The sequence below is a fragment of the Euprymna scolopes genome, chromosome 21, assembly GCF_053919585.1.
Source record: "Euprymna scolopes isolate OS-2025 chromosome 21, ASM5391958v1, whole genome shotgun sequence".
Taxonomy (NCBI): Eukaryota; Metazoa; Mollusca; class Cephalopoda; order Sepiida; family Sepiolidae; genus Euprymna; species Euprymna scolopes.
In genome coordinates this window covers 7,067,022-7,092,093 of record NC_136502.1, presented here as the reverse complement: position 1 = coordinate 7,092,093, position 25,072 = coordinate 7,067,022, and the positions used below count along the sequence as shown (strand labels likewise).

General features: G+C 34.4%; 1 protein-coding gene and 1 long non-coding RNA gene across 2 annotated transcripts in view; both read left to right on the top strand.

Annotated features, from left to right (window-relative positions):
• The window catches only part of LOC145241981 (protocadherin gamma-A11-like), a 771,034-nt gene that overhangs the window by 101,732 nt on the left and 644,230 nt on the right, over positions 1 to 25,072 (top strand). The window lies entirely within an intron of this gene.
• LOC145242999 (uncharacterized) lies at positions 958 to 21,138 on the top strand. Its single transcript, XR_013862837.1, has 2 exons — positions 958 to 2,862; positions 19,634 to 21,138. It is a non-coding gene; the product is annotated as an uncharacterized LOC145242999 (long non-coding RNA).

Below are 25,072 nucleotides of genomic sequence, written 5' to 3'. Positions count from 1 at the left end.
ATGTGGCAAAAATACTCCATACATGGGCGAATGGTTGCATAGTGAAGATACAGAATACTGTTAGGTGTAAGTAACTTTCTAGCACAGTAGAGGGAGCCCACCTTTTTTTGCAGCAGCTTTTGCAATGTTGCCCATGTATTCGTATAATTCATGTTGCTTGTGATTGTTAAGAAAAGGATTTTGAAGAAAGAGCTTCCAGGTAAGGTGTTATGAATCATGGTTATCGGTGTTGAGAAGGCTTCTTGTAATTCTTGAATGAAAGAAGTTTGATCTTAGTAGCATTAAATGCTATCATCCATTTACAGTCTCATTCCACTACCGGTTAGAGGTCGTTTTCTAAGGATTCTGCCATTGCCTTAGATATATGTACATCCGCTTTTCTATCGTGTATGTTATAAGGCATTGTATCATCAGCAAATATACCTATCTCAGGCACAATGTTATCAAGGAGGTTGTTTACGAATATCAGGAATAATAAAAGTCCAAGAGTCAATCTGTGAGGGACTTCCACATTAATGTTATGCTGTTTAACTGTACGTCGATAAAGGACGACGTGGATTTTCTGTTTTAGACTCTATCATACCATTTCTATATCTTAAGAGTTATGCCAACGCCACTCCTTGTTCGTTTACTATTCTGTCTTTTTTCTCTTCAAATAAGGATCAAAGAGTTATTTCCCTTTGTCGTATTGATTTAATTGTTTCTTACCGCAACAAAATGTGGCACCAAACACGGAAGATGAGGAGAGCCAGCTCCCTCGGTGAAGAGGGTATATAGAAAAATAACTGAAAAGAGCTCTGCCTGCATTCATTCCACGATAGAGGCATCTCAAAGTATCCGTAATAACCCTCTTCCTCCAAGAAAAAGGACGGGGGTAATGCTTGCAAGAGGGCATCTGCTAGGATCAAACTAAATTATGCTTCATTTCAATAAAGGGGATGATTACATCGGCCGAAACGTTGTAAAAAAATAACATTCAAAATGAAAACAATAGTTCAAATGATCCAAATAATACGAAAATTTGTCTTAATTTTTCTTCTTGGAGTTTGAGAAATTCTCGAATAGCGCCGTTAATTTAAACCAAGCTTAACAATTACGTACGTTCCAGCTGTGTATTTACTTCCTTCGATCTATAAATATGGACTTAGAAGTTTTCTTTTTGAATCGGCTCTGAAAATTAAATGACGACAATAGCAGGAATTATAGAATTTTAATTACTCTCGGAGCGAAAATAGAATCGCAAGGCGTCGATTAGTCTCATTAACTTAAATAAAACATTGGCAAAGGCCTTTAGGGATTTTGTCGTTTTGTTTGTTTGCTTGTGCGTGTGTGTGTGTGTGTGTGTGTGTGTGTGTGTGTGTGTGTGTGTGTGTGTGTGTGTGTGTGTGTGTGTGTGTGCGTGCGTGCGTGCGTGCGTGCGTACAGGTCCACACAATTTGCCAAATCTGAATAAAAAATAATTCAAGAACAGTAAATAATATCATCTATATAAATAAAACAGTAGATCTATTTTTTTTTGTATTTTACTTCAATAAGTTTTAAGAGATCAAGGGAGCTAACTCCTCCTGGAGCTAACACTTGATTCCGTTATGATTTAAATTTATATCCGAGGGCTCTTTTAAGAATAGATACTGTTCCCTTTATGGCTGCTATCTGTATTTCATTACAGCTTGGTTTTCCAGGGATTGCTTCTAAGTATTTATGAAGATTCTTTTTTTCTTTTCTTTTTTTCTTATTAAGCCAGTTGCTTCTATCACAACCGGTATAATGTTTATTTCTTTCAGAGACCATGTCGTTTTTAGATCATTTTTTAGGTCCTGATATTTTGTTATCTTTTCCCGTTCAGCTCTGTTAAGGCCGAAATCATTTGGGACTGTGACATCGACAATGAGTGCAGTTCTTTCAGGCTTGTTCCATATAACAATATCTGGTTTGATGGCCTTGTCTTTTATGTATCTGCCTGTATGTCTTTGTCATAGAACACGGTCACATTTCTGTTTGATGTTATTGGTGGTGGTGGTGGTTCATGTTCCCAAATGTTCGGCGATCTGTCTATGTGTGTGCGCCTGTCTGTGAATATTTAACCGATACACTCTTAAACTACTAGTCACATAACATTAAAATTAACAGAAAATAGTAATCATACACAAAGGCGCGTGGGAAAATATCAGTGGGAGCTGTAAAATAGCTGGTTTGCGAGCATATTAGCCGAAAAGAAAAGCAAAAAGCATATATGCAAATTAGGAAGTTTAAGCGAGCTGGTGCGACAAGAAAAAGAAGAAAAAAAGAACATCACGTGGTGGGAGAAGAACAAAAAATGCGGATGAAAAAGACAGAAAATGACTGTATATGACCGACGTGTAGTGGAGCAGAGAGAAAGGCTATCGGTGAGATAGACATGTGGCCCCGAGAGACTTTTTTAAGCTGGTGTCGAGACGGGTAGAAAGAAAAAATAAAGGGTAATAAACGACTTGTGTTAAAAAAGAAAGAAAATTTATTTATTTTTCTTTGTTTGTTCCTTTTCGACGTGCTGGACGGCGTCGAGGTCCAAGAAAGGTTTGACCTGTAACAAACACGGTTCGAGCGTAACAGCAACGTTACATAATATTAAATAGAGAATTGGCTTTATAATACGAAATACGAAATATGCATGAATTAAAATATATTCAAATGTATTTTACGACCCGGCAAGACTGGGCGCCCCCCCCCTCTCCCCGCTAGTATAGAATAAAGAAGCGTGATTGGAAGAACACTTAATAAGGAAGACGCGAATTGACTTGAAAAACAAACGAAAACCAAAAACAAAATGGCTGCCGTTACATTATCATGTCGTGCAGGTTTATTTATTGTCGACGTTTTTCGGTGAGTAAGGACGATATGGCATCGTTTTTAATTGGATAAAAATCTCTTTTGCACAACATTAGTTGTGCAATGTGTATTTTTCTTTTTTCTTTTACTAAAATAAATATTTATAAAATTATTTTTTGATATTTTCCATTTATTGCTAATGCTATTAAGTAAAGTGAGTGTTTTTATTTCTATACACACGCATATATTTATGAAAATCAGATTTTGTTTATTCATTTTCATAAATATTGACTTTAAGTGTTCTAAACTTCAAAATGGCGGCTTTAACATTAAATTCGTAACAAAAAAAAAACTATTGTCAGTGTGTGAAATTGAATTTTACCTAGAAAAATGCGTTTAATTAATCCAACCACTGATCTTACATGCAGGGTTGCAATACGCTAACCCAGAGTAAGTGTTGGGTTGTTTAAGAGTACGAATTGTACCGATTCCACACTTGGTTCCACAGCGACATGATAGATTTCGGTGCTTATGCACTTATGTTGTCGTGCTATTTTTACATAGTATTTTCAAGTTTCACGATATCTTTTAAATTGCTGAGTGATGCAGTGATGCACTTCTGCATTTATGAACTCGCGATTTCCACGAAGTTACTCGGGTGTGCCCGCTGCCCGGCGGATGACGAAAAGAACCAGAAAGGGTTGAAAAGTAGTTTTCTGGATATTAAGACGTAATTTTTTTATTTTAGTGATCGTCGCCATGGAGAGGGGGGGGGGGTATAATTCTTATTTTTATTTTTTTTTTTTTGTAATAAGGCTCGCCCGGTCGTTTCCAGTTATTCTCGTCATCTGCCGGGCACACCTGAGTAACTTCGTGGAAATCGTGGGTACATAAATTCAAAAGTATTTTAGGTGGAAGTACAGAATAGTTACAAAACACTCTTCCTTCCCCATGTTAAGAATCGCTTTCAAAATAACGTTATTTCAGCACGGTAACATGAGTTCATAGGTACCAAGATTTTTACCAAATTAACATTAACGTCACCATGTTCAGGATCTATTCAGTGATTTTTTTTTTCGCTGCTCGTGCAGTCTAGCAAAGATATTAAAAAAAAAAAAAAAACGAAAATAAAGAAAAATCACTTAATTTGATCAAGTATTTTTTTTTTTTTTTTTTTTTACAAAGAAAAATAAAATTTTAGTCAGATCCTTCGCAACGCAAACATGGGAAATTTAGCTAGAAAGAAGACGGCGCCAGGGGAGATAACTTCTATCTAATTCTTGAAGTTTGCCAAAACGTTCAGTTTTGAATAATCTTAGGTATTCCTTTTTTCTTGCTGTTTGCGATTTTCCGAAATTTTATTTATTTATTTATTTATTTATTTATTTTTTGGGCGGGGAAATCGTCATTAGAAAGTCCCTTCTGCGGAAGAAAAGTTGGTACTCATGCACTTTTGTTGCTATGCTGAAATAATAACTCTATTTTTTTAGAAAGCCATTCTTAACATGGGGAGGGTGTTTTGTACTTATCTGTACTTTCACTCAACAATTTAATAATAAAAAAGATATCGTAAAACTTGAATTTAACTTTAAAATACTATTTGAGAAAATAGCACGGTAACAAAAATCACCGGTTATTCACCGGAAAGTTTTTTTTTGGGGGGGGGGCATTTTTTATTTCCGGCTTTTTTTTTAGTGGGGGGGGATTCAATCTGCCTTTTTTTACTCTCATTTATAATTTATTCGGAAGCTGAGCACGCTAAATTAATCTTCTACCTAAGATTTTTGTGTTGCAACTTATTTGAAAGTTTTCGCTGTAAAAATGGTAGGATCGTCCTACTGCTCCAGTAGATATCTCACTGCCGATGCAATTCTCTACCTATATAAGGGCCAAGTACGTCCAAGGATGGAGTAAATCTCTTGAGATGATGGGATGTGTCTCCTAGCGGCTTCGGCTGCATGGAGACAGGGTACTACCAGTCAAGGATTCGTCACTTGACACTCAGCCCAATGATAGTAAAAAAAAGTTGGTTTTAAAATTAATAATCGTTACTCTAACCTAACGTGGTAAGTTTGGGAACAATGTCGGAATAGAAGAATATTGGAACAATGAAGACGCGGGCTTTCTTTAAGAAAAAGAAAAAATCAAAATGGCTGCCATTACTAGTTTCGTGTGGTGTGGCCTTCTTCATTGTTAGCGTTTTTTTTTTGTTTTTTTTTTAGTGATGGACAACATGGTATCGTTTTTAATTAGATAAGCATCTCAAATATAAACATCAAATATCCAACGTTCATTAGTTCTTCGGCTTTGTTTTTGATATATTTATAAAATTGTCATTTTGAGTTTATTTTTAAATATTTAAACTTATATACAGTAAACTGATAAAAAAAAACGATAAATTTTTCTACAGACATTTATTTATTAAAGGCACACATATATTTTATATCTATACTAGCAGGACCCATTAACCGGCGTTGCCCGGTGGTAGCATGCTCCACCCCTGCGTAAAAAATTCATGTACGGCTGCTGTTGTTGTAGCCAACCACCACCCTAATGTTAAGAATGGCTTTCGGAATGGACACTCCCAACCTTCCTATGTTAAGAATGGCTTTCAGATTTGGCCGAAATGTAACGTTGATAATCGCCGTCAGGATTCGCACGTGCAAATACTAGAACGAACAAAAAATGGTGGTTGCAGTGTGGTTGGTCCGTGCGTACTAATCTGGTGGGCAGGGTATGGTTCAGGGTATGGAGAGACTGGAATTAAGTAACTAAATTCCTGGAGTCACTTGTGCGGTACCATGTTATAAACAATATAAATAGAACATTTTTATAATTTGAAATAATATAAACCTTTTAAAATTTCAATTTAAGACAACAGAAACAGATATTTGTCATCATTTTGAAAGAAATCTTGTTCGCAGAGTTTTTTCAGTATATATCCTAAAATAAATTGGAGAAATTGGGCAAAAACGAGTCATTTAGTTTTGCAAACCATTTGCATTTAAAAATAAAAAAAATAAAACATTTAATATTAGTTTTAAGTGTTTAAACTACACACAAATAGTTATATATAAGAGCAAATAGTTAAAAACACTTTGAAAAAGAGTTAAAAACATATTTAATCTGAAAAAGAAACACTTAAGTGGATAGTCCTTTATCCGCGGAGTTTCGAACAAATACTTTCCTTCTCATCAGAGGGTAGGATTTAACAAAATGCGGTATCGGATTTTGCATACAAAAGTATTTGATGAAACTGCAAGTAAGTCAAACTTAATAACAAAAAGTGAAACAGAGGGAATATGGTGAAGAAAAAGGTGATTACACGTGAATGGATAGTCTGGTGACAGGTAAGTAATCCAATGACGATAAAATCCAAAAATATACCCCCAAGAAAGTTAATTGAGTTTCCATTTGCACAAGTAAAATTCAAGGAAATCACGCAATTGGAAGATGGTCCAAAATAATCCGAAAGGCTGAAATCCATGGAATAATTCATAAATATGTACAAGGAATAGAGGATAAATTCCAATAATATTAATAAGAGAAAAATAAGATATGCTTTTCACACGGCTGCCAAGACATAATGTAAATAAGAAAGATCAGGGAAGAAGAGAAAAAAAATAAAATGGTGATAGAATTAAATATAAAATAGAAAAGCAAATATCAAAATGACCCAGACAAAAAGATGTTAAAAGGCGCGAAAAAAAATATAGGACAAAAAATAGGTCAACTGAAATGTACAGGTTATTACTTAAGAAAATGTTAGCAAGAGTTATTAAAAGACACTAAATGTAAAAAATAAATTAATAAATAAATAAAAAATAAATGATGAATGAATGAATAAATAAATAAAATAAAATAAAAACATTAAGGGGAGAGGATGGCCGGTATCTGCAAATTCCGGATAAAGCAAGTAAGTAAATGCATATAGTAAAATATAAGTAAATATACATACAGGATATGAATGTGTAGGTAGATTGATATATTAGATAGATAGGAATATTTAAAGATTAAATGGAAATTGCAGATAAAAAACCGGCCAAGCAAAGAAGAAATAAAAAATTAAAATAAAGGATTAAGTTATAAAGTATTAAGAAAGTATGTAGAAAAAACGATAAAGTTAAAGTAAAATGATACATCTATCTGAAAGGTTAAAGTAATAACTATGTAATTTCCAAATTACCATAATTAAATTTGGACTTATGTTTACAGAAAGAGATCAGGACAACATGAGATAAGTGAAGAACACATACAGCGCCTAGAGTTTCCCAATGGTCACCCATTTGGTACTGGCTAGGCTTATCGTTGCTTAACTTCGGTGATCTTAAGTGATTGTGCCGTATAATTTATTAATAGTAAATTGCAAATGGCTGACACGTGTTTGCTATTGTGATACTTTTAAATTAGTAATTTTCAAGCGTTTAAATTGCCGAATGAAATGTAATCTCAGACTCTAGTTGAAAGGTTAAAGGTGAAATTCAAGTATTATGGTTCATTTGTGCTTCTGAAACAAAGGAATAACATTAATTTTCTCTTGCGCTGCTGTCGTTTCAAAGAACTGTTTATTGCTTATTAGATCCAGTAAATTGAAAAAAAAAAGCGGGGAAATGAGGGCAGGTTACCTTTGACAATGATTAGAGAAGAAAGAGATGGAAAAAGATGCTGATGCTGCCATCGATTTTGGTGTTAGTGGATTGGAAAATAAATTGAAATAAAAAAAATATCTAAAACTAATAAATAGAACAAAAATGTCTCCTTAGGAAATAATAAATAAACTCTCTTCTTAAAATTAATACAATTTTTTTTTTATACCTCTATTTTTCATTTTGAACAAAGGACAATATTCGTTGGGTTCACTGGATTAACCTTCATTTTTCGCTGGAATTACCAAGACCTTTTATTTCATTATTTTGTTTATCAATTTTGTACACTTTTTTTTAAATAACGATACTTTTTTTTTAATAACTATACTTAAAATAAGAAAAATATATACATTTTTAAAAATGATCCGTAAGTACAGAAATGGTTAGCATTCATTTCAGTCAAATATTGAAAATAACATTATAAAAAAATTCAAGTTAAGCACAGATAATTCAAGCTTTAAAGGCTAATCACTCTGTCAAAAAACGGATGATCGCCCTTCATTCCTTATATATATAGTAAGTTATAAAATGTATATGGCGATTAAGCTACACTGAATATTCCGCGTTTCATCCACTCTAGGATTCTTCAGGCTTATGCGCCTTGCCGTGGCGCATAAGCCTGAAGAATCCTAGAGTGGATGAAACGCGGAATATTCAGTGTAGCTTAATCGCCATATACATTTTATAACTTACTAACTAGGTCTACCTACGCATTGAGCACTTTTGAAGTAAATACTTAAAGTTTACGCATAAATCTATACTTTCGTATATTAATTTTATGTGAGTAAATAAAGTAGTTATATATATATATATATATATATATATATATATATATATATATATATAATTTCATGTTTTTGTTTGCAATACTTTTTTTTTTAATTAATTCAATTTGTTATACAAAACCGTATCTTTTTACCTAAATGCGAGTTGGGAAAAATTTCCCTTTTACCTAATGGTACCCCTCAATTTGGGAGCTGCATATGTATCGTTTTTAAAATATAATTATCCACTGACACGTGTTTCGTTGTCTACGACTCTTCAGAGTGGCTGAATGTCGTTAGATTTAGCCACTCTGATGAGTCGTAGACAGGAAAACACGTTTTCTCCCCGACTGACTTCAGCATGATCATCTTTAAGTCTAATATCAAAAAATACTTGTTAAATCCTCTTAGATAAATCTCTTAAGTGGCTTCCTATTAACCCTAGCAATTGTTTCCTATCCTTTTACGGCAGCCGATGATCTTATCCTCGAGTGGCTTCCGGTTCCAGACATTGATAAGAGATGACTTCTCAGTTACAAAGAATATCATTACCAAGTTCCATTTTTTTTTCAACTTTAACCCCTAATCAGCTATTTTTACCGACTAAAAACCAAATCGAATCTGTTCCATTGATCCAAATCCTCTATACATCATGTTTCAAGTCTGTAGACCAAAAATTTACAGGAGTTTGTCGAGACCGTTCCGCACACAGACAGACTAGGCCACTTTTATATATAGATAACAATTATTACAAAACTTTCCCTTGTTTTTTAACACCTATTTGCTAACTTCTTTTTAATCTAAACAGGAAGTCTTTAATATCAGGAACCAATTTTAACCTAACACCGTTTACTGCGGATATCGATTTGGTAGTCCTTCTGGTTTGATATTAAGACATTAAAGAATACAAGAACAAATATATCAAATTTAAACTTCAGTTTTAGCATTACTAACAGGCCACCCGGCATTGTCCGGCCATAAAAGACGCTTTGATATGATATTTTGATTAATGCAGATTTCGTATATATTACTATATATTGGACCCAATATATAGTAATGATTGAAAAAGTTAAACAAAAAAGTATTCGTACGCCACCACCGAGACTCGAAACCAAAACGTTTAGCCTATGATTTACTTTTCTCTTGACGTTAATGCCTGACGAATGAAGGCATCTTTTGCTGCAAGGCTAACAATTAAAACATGAACTAATAGCTATTACGTTACACATGCATATTCATAATGTCGTCGTTCGACCTTCACCTGGCAAATTCCATTTCTTTAATTTTCACACTTTTGCATCAATATTCCCCGGCTAAAGTCTCACATGGGTCCGAATACCTTATATATTAAGTTTCATGTTTGTAGATGAAACAGGTGTTGGTAGGCAATTCTTTTTAAACAAAAATATATACGCATACATAAATATATATAGACAGAGGTTTGTGTTTACTATAAACTTTTACATAAATATTATGCAAGTATAAATCATGTAGAATATCTGCATGAATATAATTACACGTAATAGTTAACTAATGATCATCCCATAGGAAAACCGAAAAAAAAAACTAATAGGGAATTAATTAAAATGAATGTTCTGACTGATGTAACCCTGACCAGAAAGATTTAATATCAGAAACCAATTTTCGAATAACACTGTCCACTATGGACTTCTAACCAGAAATTCTGATTTTCCGTGTTCATATATGATAATTAGGGCTATGACAACAGCATATTCTTTACCTTATTTTGATTCTCACGTATATATCCATTGATATCTTATGTATTTTTATGTAGAGTGATGTGATCCTTGGTGGATTAATTGTGTTTTACTGTGTTGGATATATACTCGAGAGTCCAAACAATGAAACGAATAGGCTGTAAATGACAGCGTTCTCTCTAATTCTCTCTCCTCTGATCTTGAGCATGGGGGAAAGAGGTGGCTGGTTACTTTTAATGCATCTAAAACCAAGCTCCTATCTTTACATCATCAACGCTCTGATCCTCATCTAGCATCAATTGAAATGGATGGCTTTCGTCTATGGGAGGCTCCATGTTTTGATAAGCTTCTGGGCTTGATCTTTACTGCTGATCTGAAATGGAACACGTACATCAAGTCAGTTGCCAAGGTCGCTGGAAAATGGTAGGATCCTTCTACCACTCCAGAAGATATCTTACTGCTGATGCAATTTTCTATCTATATAAAAGCTAAGTACATCCAAGGATGGAGTACTGCTGCCGCATCTGGGCAGGAGCTGCTAAAAGCACTCTATCCGTCCTTGACAGAGTACAAAATAGGTTTCGTGGCTTAGTGGGTGATGCCCTTTTCTATTCCCTACAACCTCTCTCCCACAGAAGAGATGTTGCGAGCCTGTCTTTGTTTTGTCTGAGCTCCAATCTCTGGTACCCTCTCACCAATCTTCACGAAAAACACCTGTCTAGCTGAAACCACTGTCAATAATCTTCCCCACTCTTTATCTGGGTCAAAACCAACATGTAGATTCCATGAACAAAGCTTCTTTCTTTGAAGTGCACGCCTGTGGAACTTTCTTCTGCTTGCCTGTTTCCCACCTGACTACAACTTGGATGTCTTCAAGTCCAACATAAACAAATTCCTGATGAACCTCCCCCTTAAGTAAGACACTTTATCGATTCTCCAATACTAACGATTACTACGATACTATCCCATTGATTACTGTACACGCAATAACCCTTATCCCCGAATGGCTTCCGCGCCTTGATAAGTGGTGACTATCCTGTAAAAAAAAATAAATAAAAATAAGCTGTTGTCCTAATCCTAATAATTTAAATGTTTCTTTCTCCCAATATTTTCCAATATACTCGGGTCTTAATAGGTGAATACAACCAAGATTTGTCCCGAGCATCACCAGATATTTCCTTGCAACTTCCTGTGACAATGCTAGCGTTTAGTTTTATTTAATTGATTAAATTTTTGATCGCAGATTTTTAAAACATTTCTTGCGATTACTTATTGATTAGGCACCGATTATTTTTACATTAGAAATTGATTTTTTTTTTTTTTTATTAAAAAAATTTTTTTTAAATAAAAAAATAAAACACGGAAAAATATTTTGAAAATTAAAATAAAATTTGCCCGGAGGAAATAAACCTTTTTCCTAAAATTAATCAATACTTATTTTGTTCGATTTATTTTATTTTTTTAATGACTCTGCCAGTCTGAGGGATACCATTCTTTAAGTTCAATTAATTATACTTTACTTCTTTAAAATTCGAAGAAAAGATAATTTTCCTTTGAAACCAATGTTTCTTTTTTTTTTTTAGTTCATTCATATATTTTCCACCACTTGACCCTAAACAGATTTCCAATAGTTAAAATTTTTATTGCATATTTTACACCGATAAAAATATTTGCAAATGATGTTCTGTACTGCGTGGTTCTGTATGATATGGGGGAGTGTATATAAAATCGGTATGTATAAACGAGGGTACCAAACCGTGTACATGTTATCGTCTTCCATGTAATGTTCGTTGCATGTATGTGTGTGTGTACATCTTTAACACATATAACAAACATATATAGATGCCTTCAACAATAGTTCAACTAATGGGACAAATAGCACTATTGTCTGTTTACCCAGACAAAGGAAGGACATACCTTTTTGTCGAAACCATCGTTGTATTCTTCCAGACGCGATTCTGAAAATGTAAGTCATTTTCTACCCAGACAACTGCGACAACAAAATTGTTTTTCAACATTTACATTTATTCCTGTTTGACGTTTTTTTCCTCCTTTAACCTATTTGTTCTTGAATTACATTTAATTTAATAAAGCTAATTCAATCTACACGATGATAATAATAATAATAATGATAATCTTCTAGCTGAGATAATTCGGTAATACTCTGGGTGTGCTAATATGCAACAATAATGCCAAATGTACTGCTTGAATTGTGTATTAATTTATAGTTGTTAGGAACAGAATTATCTAACTTATCTCCTTTAGATTCCTTCCGGCCAATGTTAAGGGAGTGGGCTCTTCAGTCCGGAAGTAAAAAAAAAAACAACTTGTCTCACACATATACGAAAGTAAGTATGAGGTTTCATCATCGTTCTCACTGGTCTTTCAAAGGCGTCGAATATGTTCATCGCCGCAGACCTTTGCACTGGGTGCACCAAACACGTTTTTCTGTTGGCTAGGTCCCACCGAATTATCCCCTCCTATATGTAACACAATGTAACGTTAATATTGCTATTATTATATAAAAGGAACTTCGTGTGTGAGTTCGTTCCCTATAGATTCCACAACGGCTGGGACGATTTTTATGGAATTTCACATATAGTTACTTTATGTGCTTGGCAGTATTTTTAGATAGATTCTGTATCTGAATGTCTTCGATAAGTATTGATAATCGAAAATAATTCGATGAAAAAGATTAACACCTTATACAGCCTAACATCACAATTGTATTTGAGAAGTTTTATTACCACACAAGCAGAAAGGCCCGCCATATAAAATCAACAGTAGGTTCTTTGAAATGACTAAGACGCGTTCGAAATGAATGTTTCTGTTTGAAGCACAATTAATGCATGATACTTGACTTTTGCATTTTAAACTTTAATGCCAGCCATTATATATAAAAATAATTTTATAAAATCGGCAGTAGGTTCTCTACAAGGCAATGTAAACTACAATATATTGTGAACTAAGTTACTACAAGGAGCAGATGAAGCTTCCTCCAGGTGCACCGCATTAATTCCCCAATTAGAGCAGGCAATCAATCGCTTTGGTTGACAAATATGCGATTTCATCGATTTCGATGACAATAAAATTATAGGAGTGTGAAACATTCATTGATCATTATTCAATCCCGGGCAACGTCGGACCACCCTGCTAGCAAGTTAATGGTATCATCATATTTTTTTTTCAAAAAAGAAGAAATCTAAAATAAACTGCTAATATATTTTTTATTTTCAGCATAAGAAAACAATAAAAATGCGATACTAAAATCGTGTGTACATTATCGACGCGTTAAAACACTATTTCAACATAATCGCCATTTTTCAACGCGCAGATATACATGTTTAATAAATCTAGCAATAAATTTAACACTTTTGACCGTCCGTAAATATTGAATTTAGGCACAAAATGATGTCATTGATTTTATGCAAAAAAAAAACTGGAAGAACTTGTGGCAATGTGGCCTTATTTTAAAACATCTCGTGATATGGTCTTAATTCAAAACTTTAGAACGTGGGAAGGCACCTCCTGCCAATAATCTCTGGTGCACTCTGACCCGGAGAAGTCGTAGTACCTGTCAAGATCGTAAGCACTGAACAGTTCTGTACTTTAGCCTGCCAGCAACAGAGCCACTGTTCAAATTATTTTCAAAGACCTATCTTCAACTGTTACACACAATTCCTACTAAAATTGTGCCATTTTTGTTGCTGTTTTTTTCTAGAGGCGGTGAACTTTAAAATAAATCACAGAAAAATATTTTTATTACACAAATATGGAGTTTAGGGTTTATACCAAAGCTTATGATTTAAATGCGTTTTCCGGCGTATGGCGTACATCAAGAAGTCCAGTTTTCACAAGCTCTATGCATTAAATTTGACTGTATTTTTACAATAACGTGTTGACTGTTATCTACTAAGTGATCTATTGTGTCCGGTTTACCAGCGTAGACATGGAAGTGTACATATTCCAAATAAAATAATCTAGTGGCGTTTAATTACATGAACGAAATGCCCAGTTGACGGGTTCATTTTGTGAAATTATTTCTTCATCAAAATTTTCTCTCAGTAAATTGATCGTATCATCTGCAATTGGCAAACGCTACTCGGGTGTCTTTTAATGATGAATTGCCAAACCAAGCTGAACTAAAAGCAACCGATCGTTAACAAACCTGCAATTAAAGAAAATAGTGGTCAATTTAAAGTTCGCTACCTCAAAAAAAAAAAAAAAAAAAAAACACCTGCATTATTTAAATATTTTTGAAGGCGTTGGGTCATATATTAATGGAAATAACGCTAAGACATCCTTTCCCCCCCCCCCAAAAAAAAATATATGCAATAATTTCATCACTAAATTCTATGTATTTTTTTTATCTTTTGTACGTAAACTCCAGTTTGTGCACTTTTTCACACTTGGCAGCCATGTTGGATTTGAGATTATTAATGTCACATTGCACTGTGTGTGGTTTAACAGCATCTTTAAATTGCAATTTTATCTTCACTTCTGTTTTCTTTTTAATATTTTTCTCTTTAATTTGTTTTTTTTGTTTTTTAATATCTTTTAAGGTATCGTTTTCTTTTTCATCTCCATTTTCTCTTCTTAACCAAACTTCCTTTTCTTCCAGTTCATTTTTCTTTTCTCGACAGCTCATCATCCCATTCTTCCGAAAGAAAATGAAAAGAAAAAGTTAAATTTACTTTTCGACTCTAATTAATAACCAGTGAGTCTCCGTGTTGCCTTCAGGTCATCATCATAATTTAATGCCTCTCACTTTGCAGACATTCTCGTTCAAGTTCGAATTGAATGGTTTTTAAAGCCTCATAATTAGCACAATTGTTCTCCAACCTTTAAAAGAGTTTCGCTCCAGGGGAGGTAATAAGCTGCAAGTTTCCTTTCCTTTTCTTTTAAAATTATTATTACTCAGCAGAGCTTTGTTTTAAAGAATAAGTCTAATCCAGCAAATATTAAGCAGGGGCCTACTGTAATGTTTTCGACCATGAGCAATCAACAAGCCAAATAGTCTTTTTTATACATACAAAAGTCGTGTTTCCTTTTAGCTTTTTTATGCTTTTTTTTTAACTCGAAAAGTTGAAAAGCTATAAAAGCGGGAGTGGTACCCTTAAAACGAGCGACCTATTCTGCTCCAAAATATTTTTACATTATTAACACCATTCTCAATGCACTTTTGCAATGTTTAAAAATAGTCTTTTTATATATACGAGGCTTGTTCCAAAAGTAAAGCTTCCTATTTTTTAACTGAAAGTTTAAGAGCTAGGAAGACGGGAGTGGTACCATTAAAACGAGCGACTTATTGTGCTCCATCATTTCTCAATGCACTTTAGCCAGGAATGACGCATCTCTGCTTTCCACGCACGTCCATGTTAGAGGTGATTTCTTAGTCTTAACCCGTCAATATCTGCAACAAAGAGATGAAACTTTCAGGTTATGAATGCATAAGTTCAGTCATCTTAACAATGAAATTTGAATTCTCGTCTGATCTATTTGGTCGGAATAAAAAAACAGAAGGTATTACGTTTGAAACGGCGCTTGTACATGCGTGGGGTTTATATGGAGTCTTTTATTTCTCTACATCGGCGCTGTTTTATGTGTGGCTGTGATCGTCTAGCGGTTGTCGAGATCTCCTAATTTTAACTTGGACGAATAAGATTTCTCATACAGGAAAGACGCAAGAAAACGTTTGCTGAGTTTCTTCAAGGTTTTATTGGAGAAAATGAACTTAGAAAAGAGAGACTAATGATTAATTGTTCTATGTTATACATAACCGTAACACTAACGTTTTGTTGGTGCCCGGACAAAGGAGGGATTGGACCTAGTATTTCATTCCGTTCATTTGTTCACACTTTTCTCAATACCCATGCCTTGGATTATTTTTAATTTTGCACAAACATTAGTCATGGTGAAAGTAAAGTGAATGCTCCAACGAACTGCAAGCACTTGTACCCCCTCGACATAAATACCCCCGACAAGCATCAAAATCCCACCCCTTCACAGTAGAGACCCATAGATGTAAGAGAACATTCTACTCCAGTAGTTCCTTTACCAGAACCGCTAGACTTTGGAATTCCCTTCCAGGTTCCTGCTTCCCCAACTGTAGTGACATGCAGAAGTTCAAGTTTAACGTGAACCGATATCTTGCTGCCCAACTCCCCACATAGTACTTCTATAGCTTATGTCCCTGATAGTAGCCTACATCAAAGTGGCAATGTGCCTTGTTTGGGGTGAAAATGTAATAAAAAATTTAAAAAAATAATAAAAATTGCCAGAACGTATTTTCCGGGATAACTCTGATTTCCCCCACCCCAGAGGGTATTAGAAGGGTAAAATTGCCCCCCAAATCTTTCATCCATTCATTTGTTTTCGCTCTTTTGAATAACCACACTTTGAATTTTTTTTTTTTTTTAATTTTGCATGAGGAGGGGGATACCGCATGCTCGGTTTGTTAGGTTGTGAGGGTGAGGGAATTTTTTTTTTAAATAGAGACGGATATAGAGGTACAGATTGAATTTAATGAACATGTTATGCTTTTGTTTTGAACAACTCCGCGAAGCCCTGCTTGTAAAAAAAAAAAGAAAAAAAAAGAAAAGTCTACATCTGTTTCAATTAAAATGAAGTTGCTGTATCGTAAGACGACTGTATCAATATAGACGTCTAGTATAGAAATAATTTATGATAGAAAACCATCCAACTACTTAATAGACTGAAAAATAGTTCAAAACAAATTCACCGGCAAATGCTACCGGTGAATCAGCTCAAGCGTACCTTTTTAAGAAAGTGCCCTTTCAATAACGACAAATTGTAGATTAATATGGTTTTAATCTCTATCTATTCTTATATAAAAGGAATTTTGTGTGTGTAAGTTCGTTCCCTATGGACGCCACAACTGCTGGGCCGATGTTTATATTTCACATAAAGTTGCTTAATATGCCTGTCAGTGTTAAGTTTTGTATCAGAATGTCTTCGATAAATATCGATTATCAAAATAATCCGATGAAAGAAGGAACAGGCGAGTTTGACCAAAGTTAACATCTTATACAACCTAACATCACAAGTGCATTCGAGAAGTTTTATTACCACACAAACCGAAATGTATAAAATCAACAGTAGGTTCTTTAATATGACAGGGGCGTGTGCGAAATGAATGTTTCTGTTTAGAGCAAAATTGCACCATGATACTTGACCTTTTCATTTTAAACTTAAATTCAAGCCATAATCGCTGCACAAGCAGTAAGGCCAGTCATATAAAATCAACAGTATGTTCTTTGATATGACAGGGGAGCATTCCAAATGAATGTTTCTGTTTACAGTATAATTGAAGCATGATAATTAACTTGTGCATTTTAAACTTTAATTCAACCCATAATATATAAAAAAAATTATTTTTTTAAAAAAGTAGATTCTCTACAGTGCAATGTAGACTAGAATGTATTGTGGTTTAAGTAACTGCGGAGAGGCAGAGAGCATGCCATCGATTGATTTGATTGAAAAATTGGGTGATTTCACCGATTTCGTTGACACTAAACTATAGGAGTGTGCCACATTCGTTGAACATCAATCAATCTCGGGCAACGTCGGGTTTCCCTGCTAGTTGTAACAATTATTTACAATAATTGTTGAAGACGGATTTTGTATGATTTAATGTATGCATTCAAATTTACTATTAATGGTGTGCGTTGCAGTTTATTGGTTGCTGAACCGTGCATATATTGGGTGAGGTGTATTCCTGTCATTAAAGAGGTTATGTATAATAATTGTTATACTCAAACCCTTTAATAATATCGCTCACTGACAAAAACGAAGTGTTTTCTGGAATCTGAGTGACAATAAGTCTTCCAAATTTCCAGTATAGTCTGATTCTTTCAATCATTTCAAATAACTTTGCGTTCTCGCAACCATTGAATTCTTAATACTAACCAATAAAAATGAAATCTTAATCACAATCACCTTCCTCAGGATTCAGGTACTCTCTGTTATCTTTTAGTGGAAGTCTGTATGGTGCTTTCCCTTAATTTTTCCATTCTTTCAGTTTCCCTTCGACCATTATTTCTAACTTATTTCTCAGACAAGTCATTATTAGTGGTTGCTTACTGCCAATAGGCAGGGTGTGTTACTTGGAATCTGAGTGACAACTAGTTTTCCATATTCACACCAACCTCTGCCTCTTTCGATCACTGTTGGTAATCGGTTTGCGTTCTTTTAACAGCCGTTTACCATTGAGTTCTCGCTGTTACTATGATTTACTCGAGGAGTTCACGAATGAGAAATTATGGGTGATTGCTCACTAGTAATAACAAGAGGTGTTCTTGTGATTTCAGTGACTTCTAGTACTTTTGATAGTTGTTAAAATTGATTTCTACCTTATAATAACCGTTGGTTTTATCTGGAATTTGATTGGCAATAAGCCTCTTTAAGATTTCAATAGTCCTTGGACTCTTCCAGTCAGTCTCGGTGATACACACACACCCTCTCTCTCTCTCTCTCTCTCTCTCTCTCTCTCTATATATATATATATATATATATATATATATATATATATATATATATCTATTAGTCTTTCCATCTTCCTTGACTCTTTATGATCATTTGTCTGGTACGAATTGAGGCTTCAGTCACTATTTGAAGGGGGTTTAGCTTATGCATTTCTGGCAGTTTCAGTACTCTTCGGTTCGTATATTGTGGTTATTTATTTATTTACTTGTAAGACTAACATAACATAACTTCCATCCTTCTCTCTTCCCCCTTTCCGGCTTTTATCATCCTTCTTTCCCTTTCTTCTATTCCTCTCTTTAGACATACACACACCTACAACTAGAGTCGGCATAAGTGTAATAACTTTGTAAAAAAAAAAAATAAAAATAAAAATAAAAAATCAGTTATTTCCATTTACACGATAACATTAAAAGATGTGTCTACATCTTGATAACATTAAATAATATAAATGGGCATTTGATTCCCACCCCCTAAATAATGAATATTTATAACGCCTTTATATACAAGATTATTATTATATCTATATATCCACACAAACAAATTTGTTCAATAAAATATATATCTTACAAGCTGTATGTACCTGGCGTTGCTCGGGATTTATTAGTCTTAATGTAGTTAACCCTTATCCTTAAGTTGCTTTCGGGCCTTAATAAGTGGTGGCTCTCTTGTAAAAAAAGGTTAAGCTTTGTTTTCACATTATTAAACTATTATTAAAAACGAAATGAAATGTGATTGTTAATATTAGGGTGACAAGAAAGTTCTTGCGGAATTTTTGATTTTGATTTCAAATGATATATTTTCGAACAAGTTTTTGGTCCTGAATATGACCTTAAACTATATCCAGTGGTGAGGCCCTAGCTTGCGGGCTTTGGGGAGTGTGGAACCACCCTTTAATTGTCATTGCTCCCAAGTCCACTCTGACCCGGAGTGGTAGTACCTGTTAGGGTCCCAACTATGAGTTAAACAGAAACCGACTTGAAAACAATAAATATATTCTATTAAAAAAAATTGTCTTCAAAATCTTTGGATTCGGTATTAAATAACCTGAAAAGGGTTGATATGTCGTAAAACAACAACCAAACAAGTTTTTTTGATAATAACTTTACTTTATATATCATTTTAAATAGCGTTTTTCGTTCTATCTAATCGTTTAACTTACAATCGTTTTGAAACAATTATTTCTTATTTTCAGGATGTTGAATATAGGATGAAAACAAAAGCAGATTCGCACAATTATTTATTTCAATCCAAGTTAGGCCGAAAAGCTGCTGAAACAGCTTGCGATTACAACGAAACTCTTGGCCTAGGGACGCCTACTGATCGCTCAACACAATGATGGTTTAATAAATTTTGTGGTAGTGATGCGAGTCTTGAAGATGATCAGTGTAGTGATTAGCCATCGAATGTTGATAATGATCGAGAGCCTTGGGCGAAGCCATTCATTGCACGACTATTTGACAACTTACTTCTGAATTACATGTAAAAATGTATATCGTATACGACGATTTCCAACCACTTGAGAAATTGGAAAAACAAGAAACTTGATAAATGAGTGCCTCATGACTTGAACGACAATGAAAAGAAAAGAGAATGACCCGTATCTCGATTGGGTTGTGACTTGCGATGAAAAGTGAGCCCTTTATGACAATCGCGACGTTCGGCTCAGAAATTAGATGCCGACAAAGCTCGATGACACTTTCCAAAGCCAGATATCAGTGTCACGTTTTGTTTTTTTTTTGTGATAAAATCAAAATATTGTTTACATTGTTTTTCTTTGGATTATTCTTCTCATCAATGTCGGTTTTTGAATGCAAACAATTCTAATCGTTTTTAATTCTTGCACTTGATTCACCCCATTTTAGAATGGCCCTCTTCGCACTTCCTACAATCGTCTGACTCAAATGGGGCATTCCAAATAATAGACATCACAACATTTAATTTGTTCGAAATATCAGTTGTATTTATTTGTTGCACTTAAGTTTGCAATATCATCTTTGTCTGTCACACCTGTTTGAAATATCATTTTTGTTTGTCACGCCCAAATTTAAAATATCATTTTTGTTTGTTAAGCCTAAGTTTGAAATATCATTTTGTTTGTCACGCCCAAGTTTAAAATATCAAAGAAGGTCGTGCTGACTGTTTGGTGGTCTGCTACCGATTTCATCTATTAGTATTTTGAATGCAAGCGAAGCCATTACGGTGCAGAAGTACTGCTAATAAATGGATGAAATGAATCAGAAACTTCGACAACAACACCCAGCATTAGTCAAATAAAAAGGCCGAATTCTCCTCCACAGCAATTCCCGACCACATGTTGCTATACCAACCCTGCAGAAGTTGAACAAATTGGACTACAAAACGTTACCTCATTTGCCGTACTCTACAGACCTCTCACCTACCGACTACAACTTTTACAAGCACCGTGACAACTTTCTGCATGAGAAATGTTTCAAAAACCTAAGCGATATCAAAAACGTCTTCAGCGGCTCCATCGCCACCAGAACGCAAGATTTTTACGTTACTGGCAAAAATAAACTTGTCTTGCATTGGCAAAAGTGTGTTGATCCTGATCGTGCTTATTTTGATCGATAAAGTTTTGTTAGAGCTGAGATATATTCTAAATTTAAGTTAAAAACTGCAAGAACTTTTTTGGCTACCCGATGCATACAAAGCAAGTATGATTCAACCATTTTTAGATCGAAAATAGAATGAGGAAATAATTTGTGTGAGATTTTTTAAATAAGGATTGATAATTTGTAATATTTGGACTACTCTTCTCATCTTGCATATTCTAGCACAAACTCATGGCGCAACGGATACAAAAATCAATTACGTCCTAAGATGGAGTATTATTGTAAAATCTGTGTGTGGAGCTCCTGAAGAGTACAAAACCACCTTCGCAATCTAGTGGGTGAGGACTTTTCACCTCCCTACTTCCTCTTTCTCACAAAAGAGACATTGCGAATCTGTCTCTACTTTATTGGTACTTTTATGATAGGTGCTTGACTTGTAATGTTGTGACCCTTTGGGTTGTGATCATAGCGTAGTATCTGTGTTAACTGTGGCAAGCAGGGCCAAGAGTCGAAACACTATTATTATTATTAATAATAATTAATTCGAGCGACGGTGGGTCGCTGGATCAATTATTATGATTAGAAAAATAAACAATTAAATTGGGGGAAAAAATGATTGACATATAATATCGCAAAAGGAATGTGAAAATAGAAAATAGATGTAAACATTATTTTGGGGTTTGCATAAACAAATAACTAGAGTGGAGTTACATCAGCTGTTGGTATGAGACACGTGATGAGACGTATGTAGATTTGGAGAGGTTCTAGGCAGGTGGACATCAGAGAGAACGGACGTCTCAAAAAGGGAAGTAGCCAAGATGTAAAAACATGTAATCTCTGAAGATGCTGGCCAGATGATGAAAATAAATGCTCGTAAATAATTCAGGTATATGTTGTGTTATTTACATCTGTTAAAAAAAACTGTTTGTCTACAACTGTTTCGATACGTCCACGTCAATCGTTTCCCGTTAGAACTATTGCATAAATGTTAAAATATACACAAAAGATGATCAACTAAATGATACGACGTATATACATACACGCATTTACACGTACATAAATATGCAGATAAAATATAAAACCCAACTATTCAACATGTACGTCGTTATATTCATACACACAATAAAATGGATTGAGCTCCAATCTGTGGCGATTAAAAGAATACAAACTTTAAGGGTAATTGTTGTGTATTTTTCAAGTTTTAGCTGAACATACAGACATCTTTATCTAATGGATTGATTATTATTATTCATTTATTTGTTTTTGTTATTCTCATCTCATTTTTAAATAATCAGGTGGATTTCACTCAAAGACCAGTATTTAATATCAGTTATGACAGCTGCAACGTGTATGAATATAAATGTGAGCGGATCTGTCGACAATAACAAGAACCTCTTCAAGGTGCGTGTTGCTCAACTCGGAGCAATTATTATCCATAAGAAGCGAAAGATGTGCATTTGTTTTAGAATCAACGTCGGAAAGCCGGAACAAACAAAAGAATGGGCGCAATAAAACTAAAAGAAAAACACGACGTTGATTGTCAGATCAATTCTCTTGTTGGATCCATAACGGGCGATGAAAATATCCACAAAGATTTCGCCCTCTGTCATCATCTTCTCTAGTCATGTCTGCCGTGTTTATGTCACGAGTTTGGATCTTCTCTGCTTCTTGACAGATCAGGAAGCTAGGTGCGTAAGATGGCAGAGATAGAGAGGAGAATCGAAAAAGGAGTTTTTTTTTTTTTTTCTAACCAATTGAAAGAGATTTTAATCAATGATGTTTCTATTTACTTGCCACCCCACGAGGGCAGAGTTAGAAACAACGTTGGTTTTTAATGTGGGAAAAATCTAGCTTCCTAAAATGGGGCACTCTGAATAGGAACAAAACTAAAAAATTGTTTAGGTTTAGGAGTTCTCCTCCACTGACCGAGGACAGAAAAGGTGAAGTGTAGTATTAGAACAGATACCACATTTCCTAGCCAAAAGGCCAAGGATGTCATAACAGTTAAGTTATATATAATTTTTTTTCCGAAATGTACAAAAGACAAAATAGAAAAACAAAAAAATTAAATACAAGGCCACCAAAAAATTGGGGATGGGGGTGGGTCTTTGGTCATCCTCGTCACTGTACCTTGGGTAGTCTATGCTAACCCTAACTAAAGTTTACATCCATCATAATATGCTAAACACACTAAGGGTCGTCCTACTTAAGATTCCCGAATCAGATCGGTTTTTTTTTCTTTTTAATAAATAAATAACATGTACGTATATAATATTCTGAGTAGAAATAAAATTTTATGATAAAGGTCATTGGAATGTTATTTTAGTGGCGTGGGGTGTGGGGAAAAGTCCTAAAAGGTAAACAAAAATGTTAGTAGGACCCTCCTAACCCTTTCTAGACAGTAGATCGATCACTGTTTTCTGACTTGTTGAGAGCCGAAACCAATGCTAATAAAGAGAAAAAAAAGCAGCAGAATATAAGGCACGGTCAACCACGTCAGTTTACCTATTTTCTCATTGGTTTAATAGATTAATATGGTTATGTGATTGTAAATTATTTTACGGCATAATCACGTTGACACATCGATTCCCGTTAGATCGCCGAAATTAAGCAACATTGAGCCAATGGTTAGTACTATAAATTCCTGGTTAGTACTATAAATTCCAGCTGTTGTATGTGCTCTCCGCTTATCTTGGCATTGTTTTCAGTCTTCTAGCACTTGCCATTGGACTCAGTGGACTCGATTTAGGAGAGGTGTGGTTGGAGATTGCAAACCCTTGCCTCATCATTACACGTGCAGCTACCCTTAGAGAGGATATCGATTGTCTCTTGAGACTGAACTAAGGCATCATTAGGTGGGGGCGCTATATTAAGATTAATTGTGATATAGTTACTAACGTCACATTTTCTAAAGATTTTCAGAATTATTCGCAAACTTTCTTCTGCAAAAACTGACTTTACTTGATGACTTTTGTATAGTTTTCTTTTGAAAACTTGGCTTAAAAAGAAAAGAAAAAAGATGTACGACTAAATATAAAAAAAACGCCAAGTCTGGTCGTGGGCTAGATTATCGTAACTGGACATTTCAAGCAATCCAACGTCGAGATAAAGCTAAAACAAGATGACGTATGAGTTTTTGTTATTAGAAATAGTTTTGATGTGATTAACAGTTTTTGAAGACTTTCTATATTATTTAAGCATTCGTAAACTAAGCAATACACACGCACATGTGTATTTTTATAATTTCTATTCGTCTGGCACATATATATATATACATATATATATATATATACATATATATATATATATATATATATATATATATATAAGAGAAAGAAAATTAAAACTGTAAGTTGAACTTTACAATCAAAATTTATTGTTCGACTGAATACTCCAAAAAACAATTTACAAAGTCCTTATTCCGCAGAGTTTCAAAGAATGCTATTCTTATTATTCTTCTCATCAGAGGACATAAAGAAATCAGCAAATTATATTTGTAGCAATGCTAGAATTTGCTAGTTAAGGCATTAAGTGAAACCGCAATTTATTGTAGTTATAAATTGCCAAATAAAAAAAATGAAAAAATATTTGATATGTAAAAAAAACTAATATAAAAAGTAAACAGAACATAATATTTCAGCCTCTAGAGTTGGATCCAAAATGCAAAATAGTTCTTTAGATAGAATGTATTCCAAAATAAGTCCAGCGTGACGATGCATATAATCCGATTGGAAAGTTTTCAAAACGGCTGAAATAATGAAAATTGTTTTTTTTTCTTTTTTTAAATAAATAAAATAGGCGTTTTGTATCTATTAATTCTGTTTTTCATCGTTTCAAACTTCCAGATAACGGTTTTTGTAAAGTGGACTTAAGAATTTCCCGAGTCCGAGATTAGCGCTGGGTTCATAACACCGGATGACGACCGGTGTTCCACTTCTTTATGATCCGTTTCATTGGTCGTCCCCATTCTATACATATCCTACCCCACCTTAGGACTGCAACACCGACGTTTTGTGGTCACTCATCGGGAAAGTTCTGTATAGTTGTAAGTTGGTCCT